Here is a 10,052-nt window from a genome sequence, read left to right on the forward strand (position 1 = left end):
CCCTAATTTTCTAGTTTACTACATGTAAAGTCAGAAAGAACTTTACGTAAATAAATGAAAACAAATTTTGTGAATAATTTCATGTAAATAAATTTTACATTAATAAATAAATCACAGTATTCAAGCATTGACTACATTGCTACAGTTAGGTAGGTATTAGGTATGAAAACTGCCCCTGCCAAACTCTTTAAAATAATCTTAAAATTTTTGTTCTGGATGTGTCTGAGGGTGTTGTGGATGAGATGAACGTTTGAGTTGCTGGACGGAGGAAAGCAGATCCTCCTCCCTAGTGTGAACATGCTTCAATTGACTGAAGACCTGAATGAAACACAAAGCCTACTCTGAGTAAGAAGGAACCCCTCCTGGCTGACTGTTATGCTGGGACATCGGTCTTTTCCTGCCTTTGGACTCAAACTGAAACTTCGACTCTTTCTTGGGTCTCCAGCTTGCTGACTACAGAGCTTGGAACTTTTAATTGTGTGACTAATTTCTTACAATAAAAATCTTTTGTATACGTATACCTGAAACAACAATAACAACAACTGTGGGGGCGCCTGGGTGGCTCAGACCGTTAGGCGTCTTCCTCGGGTCCTGATCCTGGGGAGCCGCTGCTCTGGCTCCTGCTCAGTGGGGAGTCGGCTTCTCATTTCCCCTCTGTCCCTCCCCCCTGCTCGTGCTCTCATGTGCGCGCTCTCGCGCTCTCTCGGGTGCTCGCTCTCTCTCTCTCAAATGAATAATAAAAATCTTCAAAAAATAAAAATAAAATAAAAAAATCTTAAAATTCTTGTTTTAAGTTTGTAGTTTCAAAATGACTGAATCAGGTAACGTTTCCTCCCTGAACTTCAGCATGGCTCTCGATATAATAACATATCGTCCTACTGTGTGGTACAACCACAAAAGACGAACAGAAAATATTCCAGATTTTGGCTGATTCTGATTTCTCAATTATAACTGATCTTTTCATGTAAGTTTCCATTTTTTTGGTCCCCAGTTTCACTTTTCTTAATCAGACAATTCAACTGGAAGAGGTCCCAGAAGAGACGATTTATTGTGTTTTAATCGATCCTGACGAAGGCTGGACCAGATGCCATAGTTAACCCTCGTCTCAAGAACCTCTTGTGAAAAACAAGTAGGTCCACGTTTCCCCCCGTATGTTTCACCATTAACTCTTTAAGTAACTTAAAAGTAGTTGGGAGGTGTTAGAAAAAGAAATTAAAAAGCCAACAACAAAAACGAACACGAAAGAAAGAAAACAAACAAACAAATACATTACGGAACGTCTGAGGGCTGGCGCCGGCGACCTGGAAAGCTGCACCCTGCACCACGCCGCACGCACTTCGCCTGATGCGCAGGCGTCTTCCTTCAACGGTCGCCCGCAGAGGCGCCACCGCAACCGTGTGACCTCCAGTTGCTTTCCCGCCAAGAGCCGCGCAAGGCGCTCTGGGAATCACGAGAGGCTGAAGAGCCACTCTCAGCCCGAGAAATGCCAGTTTGCCAGCAGGCTAAGGTTAGGTAATTGCATGCGCCAAGCCTTCCCGAAATACTGAGCTTTCCTACAGTGACGAAAGTATTCTCAACCGCCGTTTAATCTTGTTAATTTCTGATTGTTTTCTAACTGTCGATTTTGTTAGTGGATCTGCCACAGACGCTTTCCCACCCTAGTCTCTCTCGTGTCTTGGGGAAACCAGGTGCTCTGGCAGTCTCCTGCTTAGGTATTTCTGCTGTGCTGTCTGTGGGGACAGTGGATAGCTTCGAGGGTAGTTACTGTCTCATTTAGAAACAATAATGAAGTCAGAGCTGGTCAGTAGTTGGAGATTGCTAAAGAGTACAAGCTGTTTACAAATTGTTATATATCCGAATAAATTGTGTTAGCAGTGTAAACATATCATAATTATTCATCAACTTTGATTTGTCTGCATCACCAGTTAGGAAACAGCCACCCCAGTATGAAAAGATTTGCCCAGAGTCAGTGTGGAGAGGAATGAAGTCTAGAACCTTGTTTTCAGTCAAAAATTGTGAAAATCCCCTGGTCTCATGATTATTTTGCTTTATAGTTCTCTCACTCTTGAAGTTTCAAGGGGCTTTCAAAATTCACTATTTTATTCTTCTATCTTACTCCTACTTTGCTTCTTTTAAGACCTTTGTCTTAGGAGGAAAACACAAGCATTTCTCCTGTTTTAGAGATGAGAAAACTGATTCAGGTAAACTTGGTTTCCTGAGACCACAACCAATTTCAGCCCTGCCAGAGGGGGAGCCAGGACACCACAATAATGGACAGGTCAGGTTTATGATTTGGTGCTTCATATTAAATTTACCTGTTGAGTTATCGACAACCATAGAGAAAAAAAAGTAAATAGCTCATCTCGAATCACAGAATCAAAATAATGCTGTAGGGGATGAATAATTTCTCCTCTACTTTCTTAGGGTCTCGGGCTGGACCTATGAATTTAACTGACAGAAAACAGAGTAACAGGAAAATATATACAAATTTTAATTATATCTTCTTTACATGCGCCTGGGAGTCTTCACAAGAAAAGTTAAGGCCCAAAGAAACAGAGTTGAATGCTTATATACTGAGTTGGACAAATAGTGAATTGTGAAAACGTGACCAGGCAAAGGGGCTTGGGCTGGAACAGTTATATGAGTGAAGTGACTAGAAAGATAGGGGTTAGGTTAACAAGGTTTGATAGATTTATCTTGGCCTCGACCTCATGCCCTTGGTGACAAGAAATTCTCTTTCCTTCTAATATAGGGAGGATATCTTTCACATGGGCATTTTATCTCCTGCTGTCAAGAAAAGGAAGGATATTCAGAGTGTCCTTCTTGCAGCTGCTATTTTTCAAGGGCTTTTAACTCAAAATAGTCAGTATGCCAGAGCAGCATGTTTTTGGGTGCTGTGTTCTGAACTCCTTCAATACAATCAGTAACTACTGATTTAACTAACTATATCACTGGCTGTATTTTGAGAATGAAAGTGGAGAAACTGGTGATGTTGATACAAGACCTCTAAAACATCGATTACCATAATAGTAAGTAGATAACATTAAAAAGAGCAGTACAAATACATTAGAAACCTGAAGTTAAATACTAAAAGAAACAGCTAAAAGAATTATCATTGATTTAGAAGTATTATTGATTTAAAAAATAATTGGTTAAGGGTCGCTTGGGTGGCTCAGTCAGTTAAGCATCTGCCTTCAGCTCAGGTCATGATCCCAGAGTCCTGGGATCGAGTCCAGTATCAGCCTCCTTGCTCAGCTTCTCCTGCCTGCCTTGCTGAGCTTTTCCCTCTGCCTACCACTCCCCCGCTTGTGCTCGCTCTCTCTCTTTCTCTGACAAATAAATAAATAAAATCTTCAAAAAAAATTTGGTTAGGAGAATGGGACGTTAGGTTTTTACAGATACTCACTATAAAACAACCAACCTTCAGTTATGCATAGTGTTAATCACAGTACCATTTTGAATATGCCTCTGAATTGTTTGATAACAGCTACTAGGTACTTACTGTAGAGAACATAACATTTTTGCTGTCTAGAAATTCATAAATTCTCGGTTATATTACGCAAGTACTGTGCAAATACACCTATCTATATACTATGGATCAGTTTTTGTACAATTTATCATTTGCTGTTTGAAATTGTTGGGGAGGAAAATCTTTTCCTGTATCCTTTTCAATTTTGTACTTGGGGGCCTGCAATTTAAATGAACAACAGACGGATCAGCAAGAGGGAAAAACAAATTTAAGTATGTATATATGCAAGGAGTTCACAAAGAAATGTGACTCAAGGATGTGGTTAGATTTTGGAGTTTATATGCCATCTTAATAGGGGATGGGGAGGAGCAGAGGGGAACTTATGACAGAACATATGACTTGCAGGAAAAATGAATGGGCCCTTAGGAGAATAGGTGGGATATATGACAGTGTCTCTTTAGGTGATTTCTTATCCAGGTGCTGACTTGTGCTGACTTCTTGTCTTTGGTAATGGGTTAATCGTCCCTTGTTGTGAAACTCCTTCGGAGGGGATTCAGGACAGTTGAATTTTGGGGGGAAGCTTTGCTTTTAAGAAAATAAAAAGAATGGAGAAAAAGCCTCTTCCTACAGTCATGGATTTTCAAATTTCTTCAGTTCAAAATATTCCTTATGCCACTGGGGCGTAGTCTGGATCCCTTCAAAATTAATGATAAAAAAGTAACATGCATGTATGTTTAAGTTGCCTGTATATGCATAATAAATTCTAGAAAGATATACAAGAAACTGATAATAGTGATTACTTCTGAGGAGGAGGGATCTAAACCTTTAGGGGAAAGGAGTGGGATAGAAATTTTTCACTGTTCTATATAGTCAATCTTCATTATTCACAGACTTCATTAAAGTGAATTTGCCCAGTTACTTAATTAATTTGTAACCTCCAAATGAAAAAGCAATTCAAGGAAACCACAAGAAAGTAAATCCATGGAACGGAGCTCTTCTACTGGACTACATGGAATCCCCCAATATCATGAGGACACACTAGAGTTCTGGGCTAATAAGCCAGGACATATCTGAGCAGAAAGAAAATGCCAGTAGGTAACTATTAGAGCAGCCATTTATGTGAGCCCAAGTTGTAGTTCTGACAGCCCAGTTATGAAAAGTGACTTATGTACAAGGTGCCAATCTGTCAAATAAATGGAGACTAAATTAAAAAAAAAAGAGCAATTCAATATGGTGCTTTTGAATTCATTTGCAGACATGTGCAGAGTGGCAAAAAAAAAAATTAGCATCTTTCTAAATCCACATTCCCAGACAAGGTTGAACAGGATGATATTCAGCCTTCTTGTTTCAGCTCTCATATTGTAAACAAGTGTCCTTTTCGTGGCCTACTTAGTACCATATTTTTGCATTTTTTAAAATGTTTTTGCATTGCTGTGCCTTTTTCTTTTTTCTTTTTTTTTAAATAGATTTCTTTTTTAAAAAGATTTTATTTATTTATTTGACAGACAGAGAGAGAGCACAAGCAGGGGGAGCAACAGAGGGAGAGGGAGAAGCAGGCTCTCCACTGAGCTGGGAGCCCAATGTGGGGCTGGATCCCAGAACCCTGGGATCATGACCCGAGCCAAAGGCAGATGCTTAACCAACTAAGCCACGCAGGTGCCCCTTTCTCTCTCTCCCTTTCTTTCTTTCTTTCTTTCTTTCTTTCTTTCTTTCTTTCTTTCTTTCGTGTGTGATTTCACTGTTTAAAATGGATAGTGCTTAAGTGCTATCTAGTGCTCCTAAGCATAAGAAAGTTGTGATGTGCCTTATAGGGAAAATACACGTATTAAATAAGCTTTGTTCAGGCATGCATGCAGTGCTGTTGGCTGTGAGTTCAATGTTAATGATGTCAACAAAATATATTGAATAAGGTGTCTTAAACAGAAACACACATAAATTAAGGTTATATATTAATCAGTTGATGAAAATGTTGTAACCAGGGGCTCACAGAAACGTAACCCTCTATTTCCCTTAGAAGCAATGGTTCAGTATTTGCTAATGCAGTGTTCACGGTATTATTTGCACGTAACTACTGCAAATAATGAGAATTGACTACTATATACTGACAAGGTTCAGAACTCATTACCCCAAAATATGACACCCTGGCATATTAAATATTTTAAGTTGAAGGAATTGGAGAAACGGCAGGTGCAGGAAGGATTCTCTTATCTGTCCCAGTTCCTCTGAACCAGTTCATAGAGACAGCAGGTGACAGAAGGACTCTCTGACCTCCTTCTTTTCCTCTGAAGCATGTCCTAAGACCCTCATTGAAAGGTGCTCTCCCTGAACCTAAAGGGAAGGAGCATCCTTATCTCCACAGACAAAGTGATGCCAAGAGAAATCCAAATCAATAAGCCTTAGTAAGATACCTGCAGTTTGGTACCTTTAGTTTATACCCTTTTGTCCTCTCACATTTTTCCAGGACTTTTTCTTTTTCTTTTTTTCCAGATTTTATTTATTTATTTGCTAGAGAGAGAGCATAAGCAGGGGGAGCAGCAGGCAGAGTGTGTAACAGGCTCCCTGCTGAGCAGGAGCCTGATGCAGGACTCGATCCCAGGACCCTAGGATCATGACCTGAGCCAAGGAAGATGCTTAACTGACTAAGCCATCCAGGCATCCCCGGGACTTTCCATTCTTCATCAAGCATAGTATAAAAACAGTCAGGTTTATTTCTTCTGGTCTTCATTTCCTTATGAAGGCTCCATGTCATGTAAAACTTATATTAAATATGTATGCTTTTCTATTGTTAGTCTACCTTTTGTCAGTCCAATTTACATGGCTCCAGGGACAGAATCTAGGAGGGTAGTAGGAAAAAATATTTTTTTCTCCCCTGCAATCCTTTTATTTTTGAGCCATGTGAATATATTAGCTGTACTAAGAAAAAAATTAAACAAACAAGTAAATAATCTCAGGAACTGATAGCTACCTGAATATTATAAAATTTTAGGTTACTGTTTTATTAAAGCAAACTCTTTCATTAATTATCTTTATCTCAGTAAAGTAGAAAGGAAGAGGAGCAATATCCAGATCAAAGTATAGGCCTAGGAGGGATAGGAAAGAGAGGGAAGAAGGAAAAGAAAGTTTTGAATAATAGGTTCCTTTAAATTTTAATAGAAGTTTTAAAATAGTTTCTACAAGTGCTAGATTTCCATTATTGTGAAAGAACTATTAGGATATAGTTTTACTTCTAACTCTTATAATGTGCTGGTCATTCATTTGCATTCATCCATCACTCCTGTATTTTTTTCTTTCAATAAATAGTGACAGACTACTTTGAGACAGGCACTGTGCTATGTTCTAAGTACAAAGTGGTAAGTAAACAAGAGTCGTGATTTCTGCCCTAGTTCAACCTATGATCTAATGAAGGAGACAGATGTTATACAAAGAAGTATATAAATACATATATAATTATAATGTGATATAAGGTTTGAAAGAAAAACGCTGGATTCAATGAGAGTCAAAGGAAAAGAAACAATTTACATGAGAAGCTGGGTCATGGAAGGCCTAAGGAAATGACATTTGAGTTACAACCACAAGGATGAGTGGAAGTTACTGGAAGAGTGTGGCCGGAAAGTATTCTGGGCAGAGAGAACAACCCTTGCAAAGGTCCTAATATAAGAAGTGCTTCAAAAACTGAAGGAAGGCCAGTATGGATCAGCACATAGCAAATGAGGAAAACTGACTCCAGGTGCGATAGGAAAGCCAGGATATGCAGAATTTAATAGTCAATGTTAAGGAATTTGTGTTTTATTTCAGGTGTAATGGGAGCTATTGAATGCTTATTGGGAAAGATATTATCAAATTTATATTGGTAAATGATCACCTTGGCTGTTGGTTGGAGAGCTGAATTGAAGGTTGGGAAGGGGGGCAGGCATCAGCAAAGATACATTGATTCATCTTGTGTCGTTATGTTTCTTTTTTTTTCTTAAAGATTTATTTATTTATTTGAGGGGAGGTGGGGGAGGGACAGAGGGAGAGACTCTTAAGCAGACTCTGTGCTGAGCGCCTGATGCGGGCAATCTCCTGACCCTGAGATAACAACCTAGAGGTCACGACCTGAGCCGAAACCAAGAGCTGGACACAACCAACTGTGCCATCCAGGCACCCCAGAGTAGTTATGTCCTTTAAGGATTGCTTTCATTTTAAAAGATGCGTGTGTTCTGATTTATGAAGTCTCTCTGGTAACTTAGAGTGTGACTATTTGAGGCATCATCAAGATTCTCATCTAGAGAACAGTAAGAAAATAATTTTATTCAAGGAAATAGTCTCTGTCTTCATATTTTTCTTATATGTTCATAGTGGCATTGTCCAGTGGATTCCTAATTCTGCAATGTTTAAACCCTTGTTTCTTTACCTTTATTATCCAGTTAAAAGATTTGTCGGCTTTTACTTTATGATGACTCCCAAATTTGCTCCTTGTTTGTTTTCTTTTTCTTTTTTCACAGCTGCTACAGTGGTCAAGGTTTTATATCACCTCACATATGTACTTACTCTAGTACTTTCTAGCTAGTGTCCTTTTCATTTTCTTCCAATCATCCCTATGTATAGGTTCCAGAATAAGTTTATTCTTTTCTTTTTTGCTTTGAAGTTTTAGTTTTTTTAAAAAGCTCTTCATTTCTATAAGTTTGAAATTACTTATTGCTAAAAATTTCCCTTTATGTTGCACATAGAATAAAGATCTTTGTTAAATATTTCCTTACTCTCTTTATTTAGTTCAACGGTTCTTCACCTGGGACCCAGGGTCTATGGATAGAGTTCAGAGAATTTGTATGGGAAAAAAATTACATCTTTATTTTGTAACCTCTAACTGAAAGTTATCATTTCCTTCAATTCTGAATATAGCTTATAAAACAGTAATATTAGCAATACTTGTAATTTTATCACCAAAAGAAAAAACAGATATTTATATATATCATATATATATATCATATATATATAAAACATTATAGTTTCCGCATATATCTGTCAAATATCATTTATACTCATAACTACTTCAAATTTAAGATAGTTATTAATTCTTGTTATAAAGGAGCACATGTATTACTGTGGCACAGATATATATTTTAACTTTTTTAAAAAAGATTTTGTTTATTTATTTGGCAGAGAGAGAGTGAGAGAGAGCACAAGCAGGGGGAGTGGCAGACAGAGGGAGAGAGAGAAGCAGTCTCCCCACTGAGCAGGGAGCGCGATGCAGGGCTTGGTCCCAGGACCCCGGGATCATAACCTGAGCTGAAGGCAGACGCTTAACCAACTGAGCCACACAGGTGCCCCCCCCCATATTTTAACATTTTAATAACTGTATTTCAATAAAATTGGTTTCCTTTGTATTCCTATATAGTTTATTTTATGTATTTAAAAACATTATTTTGAGAAAGTGTTTATAGGCTTCATCAGACTTACAAAAGTTAAAACCTACCTATGTTTTTGTTCCATTTACAGTGCTTAAAAAATTGTGGGCAAAATAAAACCGAAAGAATAATCTATTAAATATTTTTTTAATAAACACTGTCATTTTTCGTCTTCTTCTTCTTCTTCTTCTTCTTCTTCTTCTTCTTCTTCTTCCTTCTTCTTCTTCTTCTTCTTCTTCTTCTTCTTCTTCTTCTTCTTCTTCTTCTCCTTCTTCTTCTTCTTCTTCTTCTTCTTCTTCTTCTTCTTCTTCTTCTTCTTCTTCTTCTTCTTCTTCTTCTTCTTCTTCTTCTTCTTCTTCTTCGTAAGCTCTATGCCCAGCATGGAACTTGAGCTCACAACCCCAGAGATCAAAATCCCAAGGCTCTATGAACAGAGCCAGCCAGGCAACCCTTGACTAAATATTTTTTAATTACAATGTTTCTCTACACTTTTGATGGTAGTCATATATTATGTTCATGCTTTTATAGTTAGCAATTCTTGTTCTTTAAAGTGTTCTTTATGGGGGCACCTGCATAGCTCAGTTGGTTGAACATCTGACTCTTGGTTTCGGCTCAGGTCATGATCTCAGGGTCGTGAGATTGAGCCCCACGTCAGGCTCCCTGCTCAGTGCAGAGTCTGCTTGGGATTCCGTCCCTCTTCCTCTCCCTTCCCTCCTCCCAGCTGCCCTCCTCCCAGCTCACGCACTTGCCCTCTCTCTCAAATAGATAAATAAATACCTTTAAGAAAATAAAATGTTCTTAACGGAGAGGGAACCAAAGATAGTGAAATTAGTTTAAGTTCATTTTAGTATCAACTTATTACATCATCCCACACATTTTTCATGTCATAGGCATGAACTGATTAAAATTTGTGTATTTATTTTTTTAGAGGGGGAGGGACGGAGAGAGAGGGAAAGAGAGAGAATCTCAAGCAGGCTCCGTAACCAGCACAGAGCCTGTTGCGGGACTCCACTCACAACCCTGAGATCATGACCCGATCTGAAATCAACAGTTGGTCATGTAGCCCACTGAGCCGCCCATGCGCCCCAAAATTTAAAGTCCTTGCTGTGTCTTCAGAATCTACTCTTCTAGAGTAGTTGGGATAAAGCTCAATCTGACTTGGATAAAAATATCATTAATGGAATTTTTTTTTAAGT

Source organism: Ursus americanus, chromosome 12, assembly GCF_024610735.1.
Source record: "Ursus americanus isolate L20-20 chromosome 12, mUrsAme1.1.p, whole genome shotgun sequence".
Lineage (NCBI taxonomy): Eukaryota > Metazoa > Chordata > Mammalia > Carnivora > Ursidae > Ursus > Ursus americanus.